Source organism: Periplaneta americana, chromosome 7 (assembly GCF_040183065.1).
Source record: "Periplaneta americana isolate PAMFEO1 chromosome 7, P.americana_PAMFEO1_priV1, whole genome shotgun sequence".
In the NCBI taxonomy this organism is placed as follows: Eukaryota; Metazoa; Arthropoda; class Insecta; order Blattodea; family Blattidae; genus Periplaneta; species Periplaneta americana.
In genome coordinates, this window is record NC_091123.1 from 182915556 (window position 1) to 182934970 (window position 19415).

Genomic DNA, 19415 nt, shown 5'->3' on the forward strand with positions numbered 1-19415 from the left:
TATATAATATCATAATTTAACTTAAACATTTTATAGTATAATTACAAATAACCTGATTACTGCATTAATTAAATGAACAATTATGAAGGAGTGTCATTTTCTTTAGATACAATGGACATGGAATTAGAAGATGAAGATGTAGATGTGGAAGTAGGATTTCGCACTTTATTTAGTACAATGGATACATGCTCATCGATTTACGTGGAAACAGTTGACGACACTGACTAAACAAAAGAACGAACGACCATGCGATAAATTGATAGTGATAAATCGAGCTGCAGAAATTATCGCGATGTGTGAATGTGATTACTTGGAATTCAAAATTTCATTACACTTCATTGGCCGAAAATGGAATGACGTCATATAAATGAAATAGTAAAAGCTTCAAAAATTCGAATTAACTGTGAATTTTTAACATTGCTTTAAATAGCAATTTCCACGGAAATAAAATACATATTTATTCGAGTTATCCAATAAATAAAATTATCCAATGTCTAATTAACTGAACCACTTTCTTGTATGCAACGTTCTGTCTCGATAGACCCTGAGGAAATGGCTGGAATCATGCAGCATGAGTTGTTACACTAATATCTTTTACAATATATATATTCTACATTTGTAATTAAGTTCCCTCCCCATTATTCTACAAGCGATATTAAGACCATTAAGGCCCATTCACAATGAAAATTAAGCATAATCGTAACATAAACACAGAAGTTTGCGCCCAGGCTACCAAATGGGATCATTCACAATGATTCACATAAGCATTGACATAAACATTACCGTAAGACGTTAACATGAAAGTTTGCAAACTCCAAACTTCCATGCTTATGCTTACGTGATTTGCAAACAGAACACAATCGTGGAGCGCTGAAGTATACGACAGAAATGAGGAAATGGCGTCGTTGTTATGTTTCCATGGTTACCAAGTATGTTTGCTGTTATGTTTGTGTTCCCATCGTGAATGATGGTATGACTTCTTGATTTTACCGTAACGTTAAGTTAACGCTTACGTTATGTTTAATTTTCATTGTGAATGAGCCTTTAAGCAATCAATGCGTTTGTTTGTTCTGTACTTCAATATACCTATTCAATTCAAAAGGGAAGATTTCGTGAATACTACCAGAGTACGCTCCGCGGTTGTCTGTTTTAAAAGCAGACGTCGGTCGTCTTTATTTTAAAGCTTGGTATTCATTGAGGCGAGACGCAAATAAGCCGACATGTGATAACATGAAGGCGCACGTGTGGCCCACCTGCCCGGCTCTTCCTCAAGCTGGCGAGAGCTGCTATCACCACGCCACAAAAAATATAGTTGCCACGGCTGCGGGGAGGCTCTTCTATTTTTCACCGGGAAGTAAATTCTGCTTCGCTAAACCAAAGACATGCCAGGAAACAGAAGACAAACAGTAAAAAGAAACAATGTAGTGTCTAGAAGTTGCTTTTCTTTGCAGTTAGAATGTTACACCGTGGAGATACTTTTGTCATTGCAGTTTCAACACCTGTGCGGTAATTATTTTTTTTCCAAACATATAGCCCACCCAAAACAAAGAGCTCATTGTTTCGAAAACGGTATTTAAGGTTCAAAGATCAAGGATTGTACAATATAAAGAGTACTAAAAACAACTGCAGAAAAAACAACAAAATTACGAACACTCAGTTTCCTTACTCTTCTATGATTACTACGTAGCTAAACCACAAGTTCGATAGGTCAAGACAAATCTAACAAGGTGTTGTCTGTAAACCTTTCGTCAGGGAAGCTATCGAGCATGAGGAAGTGACGAGCTCTGAGCGAAACGTAATTTACAATCCCGTACAACAAATTATGAAAGCGGAGGATGAAACGTTCATAAAAGAAAATTAAGAAGGATTTTGCGAGCCTGCGTAGCCTACATTAATATATAATTCACTATACTTCATTAATTCATTCATAGTGTTCTGCCCAAGGGCAGGTCTTTTACTGCAAACCCAGCATTCTCCAGTCTTTCCTATCTTCTGCCTTCCTCTTTGTCTCCTCATATGATCCATATATCTTAATGTCGTCTATCATCTGCTATCTTCTTCTGCTATGGGAATATAATTATTTTGTTGTTGAAGAAAACGAAAGAATTGTTTGTTTACTGTGTCCCATCCAATTTATTTCTACTCATCATTTCAATATTAAACGACATTTAAACAAAGTCCATATTAAGAATTATGGAATAGACAAATTTTCGGGTATATTGATTACTTACTTATGGCTTTTAAGGAACTCGAAGGTTCATTGCCGCCCTCACATAAGCCTGCCATTGGTCCCTATCCTGAGCCGAGTAATCAAGTCTCTACAGTCATATCCCACTTCCAGTAGCGGACGGTGGGTTTGAAAGTTGAGGAGGCCAGGACGTGAATGATGAGAATATAAAAATATAAGGCGTGTGACGTGCCTCATTATCAAGCGCAGTATTTATAGATTTTAAGAAATTAAAATTAGGTTTTTCAATTTATGTTTTAGGATTTTAAATCTTATGTTTAGAAATTTATATGATTTTACGGGGGGGGGGGGAAATAAACAACATACTGTTAATATATTACAACTGCTTGGTAAAGATTGCCACTCTTTGGGACACTTTAAGTCCTAACCTACGAATTAGGTCTTTTAGGTCATATTGAATTTAAGAGTGTTACTCTTTGCTACATAAAACGAACAAGAAAAAAATTTTTCGAGAGTAACGAGATAGCAACAAATTGATTCGAACCTATGAATTCGGGGCTTGCTTACTAATATTACATAGTCCAATTTTACAGCAAATTAACTCGACGTTCCTCTTTCTTCGCAAACCAATCAAATAGGTCACAACATACTGAATAACTGCTACTAGAAGAAGCTAGAGACAAATCTGCGTTTCTTTCTAAACTCTCGATATATTTAAAATATTGTATAAGTAAATACATCTCGTAACACAAAAGAATAAAATAACAAGAACACCCGCAATCAAGAGAAAATCTAACAACATAAATGAAAACTTTTACGCAGGGAGAGAAAACTAACAACACATAACTCAATTTTCTAAAACCAAGAAGAGAGAAAGGGAGAGAGCTTCCCGATACAGCCGAAACCAGCCGTGACAATAAGCAGTACAGTTGTCAGCGGTGGGTACGACGTCTCCAAATCGGCTCCCTTCGCGCGTTCTAGTCAAGTTTAAACACTCTTCTAACCAGCTATCTCATTAGTTGAACTGCTGTTGTCATGGTTACCGGGGAGTAGCGTCATGTAGCCGACTCTTCTCTCCCGCTCTCGCATAGACACTGCAGGCTGCTAGATGTCGACTATACAGGTTACAGCGCTATCTGTTATTTTTCAGTACGAACTATTTGTACCATCTACAGTATAGCGAGCGGGCATCACCAACTGAATGTGGTCGACTTTACGTAACTTACATCTTAGTCGTAGTGAATAGTAAAATTAATATAAAAGGAAAAATGTTCGTTATTTGCTGTAACTTGTCTGTGATCTTAATTCAGCTGAAATTATTACTGCCATATTGTGTTCTGGTCAAATATTAGGGGAGGCTCGGCCTCCCTTGCCTCCCCTGAAAATACCGCCGCTGCCCACTTCCCTCAAATCCATTTTAATATTATCCTCCCATCTATATCTCGGCTCCCCCAAAGATCTTTTCCCCTCAGGTCTCCCAACTAGCACTCTATATATATTTTATATATAAAAAAATATATATATGATATGCGTAATAAATCACTTTGTGATTTAAGACGGCGCCTATACCGTCGGATCCCGGCCAACCAGTCACTCATTCGAGTGCACCTCAACACATGTATGGACTTCGGTCCTGCGTTCATAGACATCTATGACGTAGTGTAGAGGGCGGCCACTAGAGGGAACCCAAGAGATGGAGCTTAATCTGAGACGATTCTAACCGGCGTCGGGGTTGTATCCGGCGTGGCTTAGTGGATAAAGCATCAGCACGTAGAGCTGAAAACCCGGGTTCAAATCCCGGCGCCGGAGAGAATTTTTCTCCGTTCCATCACTCTTTCATCATAGCACTCTATAGCTTACGCATTTCTGAATTCACCCATACGTGCTACATGGCCTGCCCATCTCAATACACATGGGAATATATTTTTTTCTTTATTTTTGGGCAATGTTCATAGACTTTTCTGACAGTCAGTGCTTCATGTCTGTGCGGATATAAAGTAAACCTACGAGTCTGCCGGATGTGTATTTGCATTTTCCGGACAGAAATGTAACGAGTGCATTTTAAATCGTGATTTATAGATAATAGTTCCCACAACATCGTGTACAAAACACACAATGCAACACCTGTGGCCATACACGCGAATAGGTAACATATTAATAACAATGAGATCGGTAGTAACTAATTATGCAAAGAGGTCGACACTAGAACGTGGGGAAATGTGTTCGCAACCAGCGCAGTCAAACGTGTTACGGGTACCGAGGTAATATTTGAGATTCATGTGGCATGTTATACATATCTGGACCAAACACTTCTAATTTTGATAGCACATCCGGTTACAAATCAATTCCTGACAGGAAAGTGCAGATTTATCGCCCTTTCACAGGGAGAGGGAGTGTCACTGGACTTCTGTTGTCCTAAGTGGGTGGCCTTGTGCAGTGCTGGTAACTGTTGAATGTTCATATTTGTAGTCCAGTGGCGTAGCATGAAATTTTGAGCAGGGGAAGCTAACTAAAGTTGTCTTTCATGCAATATGAGAAAACGTATTACAAAAATACAGTTTTAAATAAATAGTAGTCAATTTCAAGTCAGCAGTCGAAGATTGGTTGGAACCTCGTAAGTAACACCAATAAGGCATGACCTTAAATGATACGTAGTAAAATATGATTTCATGGTTCACACATATCTCTTAACAAATAGACACGTGTACGTATAACATTAGCTCACTCCCTGTCATACTTAGAGAAATCACAATATTAGTATCATTACGTAAGTATGCGTCTGTCTTTTGGTTGTGTCCTTCATTGACAGAAAGGGAGTCGGTCATTTGTTTTTTAAATCACACTTTTGTTCGTAAGTCAGTCTTGATAATACAATTGTCCTAAAAAATTCAAGTAAATTAGTGTCAGGAACTGTTATTTCGCTCATTATTTATTATATCAGCCACAATGCACACTAACACTTCAACTGAACACAACTGACGAAAAGGGATAACTCGGAAACTACTTATTTTAAATGTTAAAGCTAGCTTCTTGAGAGCCTTGCGACTAGGGTACCGGTAGTTTAGTTAGAAAGGGATGGAAAATCTGCGGGGTGGATTACACAGAAGAAACCGGTCTGCTTGGAAGCTGGTGTGTGCAGGCTTCTTGTTTACTGCTGCATCACAAATCATCCTGAGCTGCCACATCACAACATTTAAAGCGTAAATATAAATTCTATTAAAATTGATAAATAATTTTCTCCATAAACTGCAGGTTTATTATGAAATCATTATTAACTGGGGAAGCTAAGCTTTTTAGCTTACATTGACGCTACGCCACTGTTGTAGTCCCTGCGATGGCTCAGCGGTCAGATCTTCAGGCGGTCCGGGTTCGCGTCCCGGTCAGACCTGGGATTTCATTAACTATTACACTTTTACTTAACGGAGAAAAAATGGGAGTATAAGGGTACAGTGCATCAGTTATTCATAGATTTCAAAAAGGCATATGACTCGGTTAAGAGAGAAGTTTCATATGATATTCTTATTGAATTTGGTATTCCCAAGAAACTAGTTCGAGTAATTAAAATGTGTATTAGTGAAACTTACAGCAGAGTTCGTATAGGTCAGTTTCTGTCAGATGCGTTTCCAATTCACTGTGGGCTAAAGCAAGGAGATGCACTATCACCTTTACATTTTAACTTCGCTCTAGAATATGCCATTAGGAAAGTCCAGGATAATAGAGAGGGTTTGGAATTGAACGGGTTACATCAGCTGTTTGTCTATGCGGATGACGTGAATATGTTAGGAGAAAATCCACAAACGATTAGGGAAAATACGGGAATTTTACTGGAAGGAATAAAGAGATAGGTTTGGAAGTAAATCCCGAAAAGACAAAGTAGGGCCTATATGATTACGTCTCGTGACGAGAATATTGTACAAAATGGAAATATAAAAATTGGAAATTTATCTTTTGAAGAAGTGGAGAAGTTCAAATATCTGGGAGCAACAGTAACAAATATAAATGATACTCGAGAGGAAATTAAACACAGAATAAGTATGGGAAATGCCTGTTATTATTCGGTTGAAAAGTTTTATCATCCAGTCTGCCGAAAAAAAATTTGAAAGTTAGAATTTATAAAACAGTTATATTACCGGTTGTTCTGTATGGTTGTGAAACTTGGACTCTCACTCTGAGAGAGGAACTTAGGTTAAGGGTGTTTGAGAATAAGGTTCTTAGGAAAATATTTGGGGCTAAGCGGGATGAAGCTACAGGAGAATGGAGAAAGTTACACAACACAGAACTGCACGCATTGTATTCTTCACCTGACATAATTAGAAACTTTAAATCCAGACGTTTGAGATGGGCAGGGCATGTAGCACGTATGGGCGAATCCAGAAATGCATATAGAGTGTTTGTTGGGAGACCGGAGGGAAAAAGACCTTTAGGGAGGCCGAGACGTAGATGGGAAGATAATATTAAAATGAATTTGAGAGAGGTGGGGTATGATGATAGAGAATGGATTAATCTTGCACAGGATAGGGACCGATGGCGGGCTTATGTGAGGGCGGCAATGAACCTTCGGGTTCCTTAAAAGCCATTTGTAAGTAAGTAAGTAAGTAAGTAAGTAAGCTAGTGAGTAGAAATTAAATTTATAAAACAAAAATGTTTCTAGCCACTACAATAAGACCCAGTCTCGTGTACGGTGTGGTCTTAGCCAATAATATAACATAAAATTCACAAGGACAGTTTACTAAATACAGTAAGTAACTTAATTCAAACCAATAAATATAACACAAGAGCAAAAATAAAGAAGAAAGAGAAAAAGAGAGAAAAATACACATTTAATATAAATTGACAATCCGACAGAAGTCAGTGATATTCAATAAAAATATGAATATAGTCAACAGAAATAAAAGGTAAAAAAATACAATTGTTAATATTATATATCATGAATAGTTTTATAAATTTATTTTTTAAAAGCTTCAATTTTTATGCTAAACTGCAGTGGTTGGTATTTCTTGACACGCGAGCCAATCCCTTAATACACAAGTACAGGAAGGAGGGGTGAGGCATAATCTCCACCCTGTAGCCATCACTTGTTCATTCAAAGTTAAGCAGTTTTGATATGTTCACTAATTTTAAGAATAGCCATGTGGATTCTTAATTGGTGTCAAGGTCTGCCTTCAATTTCCATTGAAGCTTGGTCACATTTGCAGCCTGATTCATGCAATTTTACAGTTGTTTCAAATGTGTGTAGTACGTTAGTCTGATTGTACCGTCTTAACAGTTTCAGAGAATTACAATAAGTAACAAGAAGACAACGATCTGGAACAACTTGCACGCGAAAGAAAGAGAGAAGGAGATGGTTGGTAAAGGCAGACAGAAATAATGTCTATCTAGCTAGTACCATGATTATTTCATGTAATGGCAGCAAAGCGTTCCACGGATGCAGCCATCCATAGAATTAGGCCGCCAGGCACACACACACACACACACAATCACAGAAAAGACAAACAGGAAATGAAGGAAAGGCGTGCAATGGCTGTGCCGTGACTGCGGACAATTTACAACTCATGCACGTCCTGTTGTTGCGCACACTCGCAGATTTATGAATCGTTACTATGGCGACCACCACATGAGCTCATCCCTCCGTTGCTTACAATGAAATAGTAATACATGCCAGTACGTAAAATATGAACGGAACATGCTCATTCATACATCTTGAGTTTATTGAATTAAATTCTACACAGTGATAAATATTCGCTTTCAAGAGGAGCCATTAAATCACTGCTTTAAATTTAGAAGTGCCATCTAAGTCATTGAGTTACTGCCGACGTTATTGCATATTTTCACCGAGAACTAGCATTCTTAATATTTATTTCATATCAATATATATATATATACATATATATATATATATATATATATATATATATATATATATATATATATATATATAGATGTGTACGTGAACAAATTTGGTTATATTTAACGTGTACAAGCATGAAAAGTTACAGCCATAATTTGAGGTTAATTCTACAGCCTTGTAAAGGATTCGTCAGGGATATTTCAAAGTGTGAGACATAAATTTAGGTTCATAGTTTTTCTTTTTATCTCATGTTTGGTCAATATTTCATTATGTATAAGCACATTAACCTATTAGATAATGATATCGAATTTAAGTATTACTATCAATATTATTGTTGTTATTATTAGTAGGTCCATGCATGTCATTTATGGTAGTGTGGAAGAGAAGACCTTATGGTCTTAACTTTGCCAGAACAAACAAACGAAAGAACGAACAAAAAAAAAACAGGGAAAGAAGTAAGTAGATAGATAGATAGATAGATAGATAGATAGATAGATAGATAGATAGATAGATAGATAGATAGATAGATAGATAGATAGATAGATAGATAGATAGATATATAGATAGATAGATAGATAGATAGATAGATAGATAGATAGATAGATAGATAGATAGATAGATAGATAGATAGATAGATAGATGGATGGATGGATGGATGGATGGATGGATGGATGGATGGATGGATGGATGGATAGGTGGGTGGGTGGGTGGGTGGGTGGATGGATGGATGGGTGGGTGGGTGGGTGGATGGATGGATGGATGGACGGACGGACAGCCAGACGGACGGACGGACGGACAGCCAGACGGACGGACGGACAGACAGACAGACAGACGGACGGACGGACGGACGGACGGACGGACAGACAGACAGACAGACAGACAGACAGACAGACAGACAGACAGACAGACAGACAGACAGACAGACAGACAGACAGATAGATAGATAGATAGATAGATAGATAGATAGATAGATAGATAGATAGATAGATAGATAGATAGATAGATAGATAGATAGATAGATAGATAGATAGATAGACCTACTATTGGAAAACAAAATTTTAAAATTTACATAGAGTGTACACATTTCAAAAGAAAATTATGTTAGAAAGCTGACATTTTGGGGTAAACATTCTGAACCCAAGTGTATAACAATTTCAAAGTATTTTTACAGAAATTGTGGATTGTAATTTAGAGAATATGAAAATAAAAAAAAAAGTATTCCAACATAGGGGAAGGTTGCCTGTAAGTACTGTACCAGCGCCTAAATTGTACCACATTAGTGACTTTTGTGTTTCTGGTGATATGTGATATCTGCCGGTTCACTGTGAAACTAGAGTCACCCGTGCATCCTTTTATCAGTTGTGAGCAATGTAGAGGAAAGGGTGGTTCTTTTACTAGAAGTTAATTTTTAGCAGCTCAATCCAAATTTTCAGCAACGTAGCTAAGATGAGATCTGTAATAAGATAAGTAAATAAAAACTGTCTTGTATATGGCCTAACATACATATTGTACCACCAATAGTTGCCCATATTGTATCGGCACAATTTATGAAACCAGTTTGTTACAATTGACAAAACATGCGTTTTGTAGGTTTAAAAATTACACCTATAGCTCAGGAGAAAGTGTTCAATAAGAAAAAAGTGATTGTATTATTTGGTATCCTGAAAAATTCGTGTGACTGGCGCATATTGGACCCACAAGAGTTCTGAGTTTGAGTTTTCAACGTGGACGAAAGTGATTTCTCAATAGTCCAGAAAAACCCAAATGATACTCATTTCATCCTTCCATTTTATGATGATGATGATAATAATAATAATTTATTTTATTTATTTATTTATTCATTCATTCATTTATTTATTTATTTATTTATTTATTTATTTATTTATTTATTTATTTATTTATTTATTTATTTATTTATTTAGGATATTAATGTGCAAAACAACAGCACAAGGCCAATTACAGTTTAGCACAAGATACAAAACAAAACAAAACAGAAGAAATGATGATGAGAATGAATGACAGAAATGGCAGTGAGATGGAATACAATCAATATAATAGTCATCAATAATCTTTGACCAAATGCAACAAAATAAATAGCAATATCTGACAATAATAACAAGTAAGGATATATCATGATAAACTCAAAAGGTGTATACTACACATTAAATGGATCCAAGCTTAATCCATGCAAATTAGCATATTTTATACATCTGCAGACCGGAGAGAGAGATTTTGAATTTCTATTATAAAACAATTTATGAAATCTTAAACCATTAGCAGGAATACGAAGACTGATATTGCTTATGAAGGATTCACAATCAATATCACCCTTAATGACTTTACAAAAAAATAAATAATCAAGATCCTGACGTCTGGCAAATAAACTGCAGCAGTTAAAATATTTACAGTTAATATCATATTTATAGTCATCGGAATTTCGTAAAAATCTGTAAGAACACAAGGAAATAAATTTTCTTTGAATATTCTCCAATTTAGCCGAGTCAGTGGAAGTAATGGAGTTCCATACAACAGATGCATATTCAAGCTTGGATCTAACCAATGTATAGTACAAAATTAATAAACACATAAGAGTAGAAAAAGAATAAGTTACAGATCTAATTAGACCAAGCATTCTTAATGAATGGGTATAAATATATTGCACATGATCATGGAAATATAACTTTGAATCAAGTATGACACCAAGATCTCTAATACTATTTTTCTTAGTAATTATGGCATTACTAAGAGAATAATTAAATTTTAGGGAAGTAATTTTCCGTGAGAAGGAAATGACAAAAGTTTTAGATAGATTAATTTTCATTCCATTTTCAACAGACCATCGCGAAATTGAATTAATGTCATTTTGTAGAATTTGACAATCAGCCAAACTATTAATTTTACAAAAGATTTTGAGATCATCCGCAAATAAAAGAAAGCTAGAACTTATTCTTTTACTTATATCATTTATCTAATATGCGATGGAAGAGTAATGGAACGGAGAAAAATTCTCTCCGGCGCCGGGATTTGAACCCGGGTTTTCAGCTCTACGTGCTGATGCTTTATCCACTAAGCCACACCGGATACAACCCCGACGCCGAACAGAATCGTCTCTGATTGAGTTCCAACTCTTGGGTTCCCTCTAGTGGCCGCCCTTTGCACTACGTCATAGATGTCTATGAACATCGGACCGAAGTCCACACATGTGCTCAGGTGCACTCGTTATGAGTGACTAGTTGGCCGGGGTCCGACGGAATAAGCGCCGTCTTAAATCACTTCGTGATTTACGCATATCATATATTATTTCAATGTACCGAAGTACATATGATATTTCCATGCAGATATTCTGCGTCATCATGCGATGGAAGAGTAATATATGATATGCGTAAATCACGAAGTGATTTAAGACGGCGCTTATTCCGTCGGACCCCGGCCAACTAGTCACTCATAACGAGTGCACCTGAGCACATGTGTGGACTTCGGTCCGATGTTCATAGACATCTATGACGTAGTGCAAAGGGCGGCCACTAGAGGGAACCCAAGAGTTGGAACTCAATCAGAGACGATTCTGTTCGGCGTCGGGGTTGTATCCGGTGTGGCTTAGTGGATAAAGCATCAGCACGTAGAGCTGAAAACCCGGGTTCAAATCCCGGCGCCGGAGAGAATTTTTCTCCGTTCCATTACTCTTCCATCGCATGATGACGCAGAATATCTGCATGGAAATATCATATGTACTTCGGTACATTGAAATAATATAATAATTTATCTAATATATAAAAGTGAATGTGGGTATGCATGTATGTTCTCTATACAAATCTACACGCTTTGACCGATATGTGCCAAAGTTTACACATTTAACCTTCATAACCAGAAGAAAAACATAGGCTACATTAAAATTGTGCAAATGGATGTTAAATTAATTAAACAATAAACAAATTAAAATAAATACGATCAAACATTCATGTTTAATATTAAATTGCAATCTTCTATAGTCAATTGTTTTTTATTATTGTCTGTTGTATTCAACATCGACTTTCACGAGGCCGTGGAAATTATAACACGAAATTAAATAACATTATTGATACAGCATGAAGGCTAAAATCTAGGCAATTCATGCAATAAATATCTTTACGCAGTCCAGGACCATATTATGAATTTCTCGATTTAGTTGTAGATAGTGAGCAAGCTGTGTTTTATTCAACTGAATTCTTGAATTCTTTGAAACTACAAGGATTTCTACCATATAATTGTTTTAATACTTGATATTGAATCACCAATAATACTATTGCGAAATATTGACCCACCAAAATCATGCAATGGAACAAGAATTGGTGTGAAAAAAACTCATTCAAAACGTAGCAATAGAAGTGACAATATTAACTTGGAAAACGAAACGAGAAGATGTTTTTATCTCACCTATTTCTATGATACCAACTAACATCCCTTTCGATTTTAAGTAATTGCAATTTCAGTGCAACTAGCATTTGTAATGGTACTTTATTTATAGTTTGGTTTCTTTATTATTTTATTTGTATTTCTGGTATTGTGGAAGAGAAGACCTGATGACCTTAATTACGTCAGAATAAATAAATAAACACATATATGTATACAGTATATATACATACAAATTAAAACACATTTGAAAGTAAGGCATGTGATGAAATGTTTCCTTTCGTTGCCTGATCTGTAATTGTTTAAGTTGAGTTAATCCTTTGAGGCATTTGGTTAAGAAGTTCATTAAGTCATGTAAGTGACGCTGTGTAAAGATTCATCTTTATGGACGAGGAAAGCTTTTGAAGACAATTCGTTTTGATTGTCTATAGCTGAGTTTCTGAGATGTCCGAGAAGTCTAACAACCAGTTTAATTAAATAAAAGAAGCAAAAAGGACAACCCGGGCAACGCCGGGTTCTTTCAGCTAGTAAATAATAAAAATAAGAGAGATCAATAATAATAATAATAATAATAATAATAATAATAATAATAATAATAATAATAATATAATAATAATCCGTAGCGCTAAGCCCGTGAAGGGCCTAGACCGACCAGCCAGCTGCTGGCCTCACGCCCACATGCCGAAGCAGAGGTGGACGATCATCCAACCAGAATGGAGGTATCGTGTGGTTAACACGATGATCCCCCCCAGCCGTTATAGCTGGCATTCGCAACCGGATTTCGCTACCTATCGTAGCTCCCCAAGTGCATCACGATGCTGGGTGGGCACCGGTCCCATACACTGACCGAAACTTCATGAGAAAATTTCTTCCCCCATGAGAACTCGAACCAGCGCACATTCCGTAATGCGAGTCCTAGGCAGGATGCCTTAGACCGCGACACCATGGCGCGGGACTTACCAACAGTTAGATCTCTCAAAAATTGACTTCATGAATTTGGTATAGGCCTCGGTATAAGTCACACCATTCTACAATTAATTATTAAAAATAAAATCCGATATTGTGCCACTGAAAGGAAAGGTTGTAACTATTATTGTTGAAGATAGAAATGTCGTTGAAGAAAAACATAACTTATAATGCTAAAACAGAACTTTGAGAGATTCATTGAATTAGGTATAGATAGGTCTAATCAGCAAACTTCAACTGACGTGAAAATTGCAGAAGTAATAATAATAATAATAATAATAATAATAATAATAATAATAATAATAATAATAATAATAATAATAATAATAATAATAATAATTCCAACTTCGTGGCATTACCATCTGTGTGGCGGAACAACTTTTACATACCCTTGCATGATCGGCATGTCAACTCTATCTTCACGCTCGGGTAGAGAAATTAGATTTGCTTAAACCGGTTAACGGGCAGCTGGATGGGTATTAGGTCTATCACAGCGCACGACTTGGTTTTAACGATGCTGAAAGGGAAAGGAGCGTGAAAGATATATCGGTTAAATTATCAAATTTACTATACCTTATACCTCGCTTAAAGACAATGAGTAAACCATCATCTTAATCATCTCCTCATGTCTAGTCTACACTTCTAATACTTACTTACTTACAAATGGCTTTTAAGGAACCCGAAGGTTCATTGCCGCCCTCACATAAGCCCGCCAGCGGTCCCTATCCTGTGCAAGATTAATCCAGTCTCTATCATCATACACCACCTCCCTCAAATCCATTTTAATAATATCCTCCTATCTACGTCTCGGACTCCCTAAAGGTCTTTTTCCCTCCGGTCTCCCAACTAACACTCTATATGCATTTCTGGATTCGCCCATACGTGCTACATGCCCTGCCCATGTCAAACGTCTGGATTTAATGTTCCTAATTATGTCAGGTGAAGAATACAATGCGTACAGTTCTGTGTTGTGTAACTTTCTCCCTTCTCCTGTAACTTCATCCCGCTTAGCCCCAAATATTTTCCTAAGAACCTTATTCTCAAACACCCTTAACCTATGTTCCTCTCTCAGAGTGAGAGTCCAAGTTTCACAACCATACAGAAGAACCGGTAATATAACTGTTTTATAAATTCTAACTTTCAGATTTTTGGACAGCAGACTGGATGATAAGAGCTTCTCAACCGAATAATAACACGCATTTCCCATATTTATTCTGCGTTTAATTTCCTCCCGAGTGTCATTTATATTTGTTACTGTTGCTCCAAGATATTTGAATTTTTCCACCTCTTGGAAGGATAAATCTCCAATTTTTATATTTCCATTTCGTACAATATTCTCGTCACGAGACATAATCATATACTTTGTCTTTTCGGGATTTACTTCCAAACCGATCGCTCTACTTGCTTCAAGTAAAATTTCCGTGTTTTCCCTAATCGTTTGTGTATTTTCTCCTAACATATTCACGTCATCCGCATAGACAAGAAGCTGATGTAACCCGTTCAATTCCAAACCCTGCCTGTTATCCTGAACTTTCCTAATGGCATATTCTAGAGCGAAGTTAAAAAGTAAAGGTGATAGTGCATCGCCCTGCTTTAGCCCGCAGTGAATTGGAAAAGCAGCAACGAGCCTATAATGATAGTAATTAAGACGCGAGTATGTTTGTTTATGAAACGAGCGCAAGCGAGTTTCATAATTTTCATACGAGCGTCTTAATTACCATTATAGGCAAGTTTCATACGACTTTTTATGCTCGACCATATTTCTAACTTGAAATTATTCAGAAGTATTCATTTTATTTGTATCTGACTGAAGATCGGAAGTGACCTTGTTCATAGCTCGTAAATTGTGAGATGTGCGCAGACGCGAAAGTATTGATTTTTTCCGAGGAACAATAATGTCATTGACCTTAATGTAATGTAGAGAATAACATGAAGTAATTTTGATATAACCTGGAAATTGATTTAGAATTGAAAAACGAGATGACAAATTGAATTTATTTGAATATTATTTACAATTAACGCTAATTATTATAGTAACAGAACATAACCTTCTGCAACAGTATTGGATTTCCAGCCTCCGTGACGTTTCCCTCGTTGTCTTTCGATTGCATATCCGAGAATAATAGAAAACCTGTACTTTTAACGACATGCATTAAAGGACTGCTACCAGGTGTATAATTACTACATTTCGGCATGGTCGAGCATAAAATAGAATTAATATAGTCCCGACGCTGTTATTCCCGGCGTGACTCCTCTTCTTTGCTTACGTCTTAGGAAGTCAAGGCTCTATAAAGTCTAGGTAGGTAGTATCGTTCGTCATTTTTGTTCTTTCGTTGCCTAGCTACCATACGAGGGATCTATTTGCCACACCGTTAAACATTATCATGTCGTAGCTCCTATGATAATAAATCAAACGCACTGTAATTCAGCAAATAATTGAGCGGCAAATAACGTCCTCGTGTGCTTTCTGCGAACGCCAACGAAAGAACCAAAATGGCGGGCGATTATATTAAGTGTTTATCGACCCTTAGGAAATGCATAACGTCTTCATCAGCGAATCACAAGACGCACACGTTTAAATGTAGCCGACCTGCAACGTGATTGGCTGCCGGAAATTAGAGCGACGGAACTAATAAATTATAATACTTTTCTATTTATATTTTTTGTAGCCAATCACAAGTAACTTATAACAAATTCTGTGCATTGTTGATTCATCGCTTGCCAGTTGTTTGAAATCCTTCTTATGTGGTACACGCTAGTAGTTGTCCATATCTCTGTTAAATAGTGCCCATTATAAGTAATGGAAAATTGGCTTCAATCCGGATCTTTGGAAAGAAAGCTTCATTTAGGCAGTGCTAATAGTTCAGAAGCTAATGTTAATGTTATGTTTTATTTAACGACGCTCGCAACTGCAGAGGTTATATCAGCGTCGCCGGATGTGCCGGAATTTTGTCCGCAGGAGTTCTTTTACATGCCAGTAAATCTACTGACATGAGCCTGTCGCATTTAAGCACACTTAAATGCCATCGACCTGGCCCGGGATCGAACCCGCAACCTTTGGCATAGAAGGCCAGCGCTATACCAACTCGCCAACCAGGTCGATTTCAGAAGCTGTGTGTGAAGAAATATATTAATTATAGTGCCATTAAAGAAATATCTAGTCCTGTTCAAAGAAAAAATACTTTCGTAAATATGACAACAGTTATTTGAAACTTGGATTTACTTGGTGTGGCAATGAGAGTGAACCAAAACCTGGGTGCGTTGTTTGTTACGAAGTGATTTCAAACGAGTGTATGAAACCCGCGAAATTGAAACGGCACTTAGAGACGAAACACGCAAGTGTAAAAAGTAAACCTGTCGGATTTTAAAATAGGCGGAGTCTAAAATTTCTTATATCGTCATCTGGAAAAACAAATAAAAAAAATAATTAAGAAACATGCCCGATTTTCAACAAGTAAAGATGCAATTTGGCACGTTATATTATTGGTGTACGACGTACAGTACGTGCCCATTTCAATGTGCAGACTGAGTGTCGGCAAAACTATTAAGAAAGTCATCAATACATGAAAAGGTTCGGTACTTTGGTCCTCTGTTATGAATTCGAGTGGTCCCTGACTGGGTTACAGGCTCGCCAAATACACAGGGAAAAGATGGCGAGAAAATCTACATTCATAGTGCTTTAAACCCCTCTTTTGTTGCTGAGAGTAGAGTGGGAAGTGGGTAGACGGGTAGGGTAAGAAATTTCATAAAATATCAGTATTGGGAGAAAAAGTGAAATTCGATTGCCATGTGTCATTTCCAAACTCTGAGATTTTCAGCTATAGTGTGATACGCAATTAGTTTGAATTTTATTTTTTCATCTGTCTTCTTTGAAGGACCATAAGGGCAGAACTCGAGGACCACAGGTGGTCCGCGGACCATAGTTTGAGAAACGCTGCACTAGCAAATCCAAGTCACAAGGCCACTGGTTGTGGGAGGTCGTGGTACAACATTTAAGCAAACATTTCTTTACTTACGTCAGCTTAACATGGATTGCACACCTACCGGTATTTGCTCATTTAATAAATAAAAAATACAAGTTCGTCTGTTGCTTCATCTTTCCTGAAACAGCTGTCGCTTGCAAAATATCACTCTTCTTGCGTGTGACATTAATAAAGTAAGTTTAAATTGCGAGTTAGTGTCATTTTCGATGGCCGCAAAATTTAATTTTCATTCATTCTTCATTAATATTTTTTTCTTCAAACGGGATAGAGTTAAATTAACTGTTTACAACTTCATATACAGTATTTGAGGAACAAGTTGAGACAAAATTTTGAACAAAGACAGCAATATGTACTTACCCTCTCTCTCGCACAGCTACAATTATGGGGTTGTTGGCATTGGTGCTACCCCTTCCATCATGTCCGTGAAAGTGTCAGTGGCGGCCTGCTCCTTTGTAGAGTGTTTACATCCTTCGTGTTCGCTATCTGTCTCTCCTATGTTGATTACAAACCGATCGATGACTTCGTCAATTAAACCATCTTTCTCCCAATAAAACCTTTCCTCCTTTTCTACACTTTCACACGCTTTTCTCCAGTTTTCTGGTGTCACTTTTGATAATGCTGTTTGAAAGAGAAGTGTTACATCACTGGGTCTGAAAGTTACATTATGTTTGGCTACACCGTTCTTTACTTGGGCTCAAATTAATTCAATTGCACTGAAGTTGCAATGATAGCGAGGAAGACGTACTAAGGTATCCCCTGCTGACTCTACAATAGTGTCAATTTCGAATTTTCTAAATCTATCTTTCTTAGTCTTGATAATGTCATATAATACTACTTTGGTGGATCTCGGATCGTATTCAATGTTCTTTTCGCGTAACCAGGTTTCCATTTCGCTTTTTAAACTTGACGATATTGGAGCCTTATTTAGTTCCACCGAATGATAAGGTGCATTGTCCATAATAATTACACTATTTTAAGGTATATTTGGAAGGAGTTTGTTTACAAACCAATCCCTGAAAACAATACTATCCATCTCCTCGTGATAGTCCTTTGTGGATTTAGACCGAAAATACAGAAGGCCGTTCGGAACAAACCCTTCAGAAGACCTGGCGTGTATTATAATAAATCTGCCCTTTACCCAGGGGCACAATCATAGGTATGTCAATTTCACCGTCTGGCGTGACACATAACCATACCTTTCCTGTAGTGTGGTTCACATTCAACCAAGTTTCATCAAAATAAACGATTGTTCGACCACTTGCTCTCAGTTCTAGCATATTTCGTAAATAATAATACCTTTTTTCTACAATGTCCGGTTTTTCCATTAAAAATTTTCGTCCTACAATGTTTTTAGCATAACGGAAATTCATATGTTTTAATATTTGTCGCACTACCCTTATGCTGCCCTCAACTAAAGCCTCCCTCTAAGCTTTGTGTATATCAAGCAAACTGGGAACGAAGCTTGTTCTGTATAGGGAATAAAAAATTACAAAAAATACAAAATAACACGATACAGTAAAACAATAAAATAAATACTCAAACAAATAACATATAAATAACGTCGAAGTAAAATATCGCACTATAACACAACTCGCAATATTGTGACCGACACAGGCCGACAGTGGCAACCTCAAGACTTCGACTGACGCAAGTGAATTCTTTATTCCTTCCTTCCTATTGTCAACCGGTTGCCTGGAAAAGGCCAGAGCAGGTATCAGTCTCAAGATATTCCTCAAAGACTGTAGTTCATTACATGCGCTTAACACTCATTGTTCACAGTGCAAATGCACTTCAATGAAATCCAGACGTTTGAGATGGGCAGGGCATGTAGCACGTAAGGGCGAATCCAGAAATGCATATAGAGTGTTAGTTGGAAGGCCGGAGGGAAAAATACCTTTAGGGAGGCCGAGACGTAGATGGGAAGATAATATTAAAATGGATTTCAGGGAGGTGGGATATGATGATAGAGAATGGATTAATCTTGCTCAGGATAGGGACTAATGGCGGGCTTATGTGAGGGCGGCAATGAACCTCCGGGTTC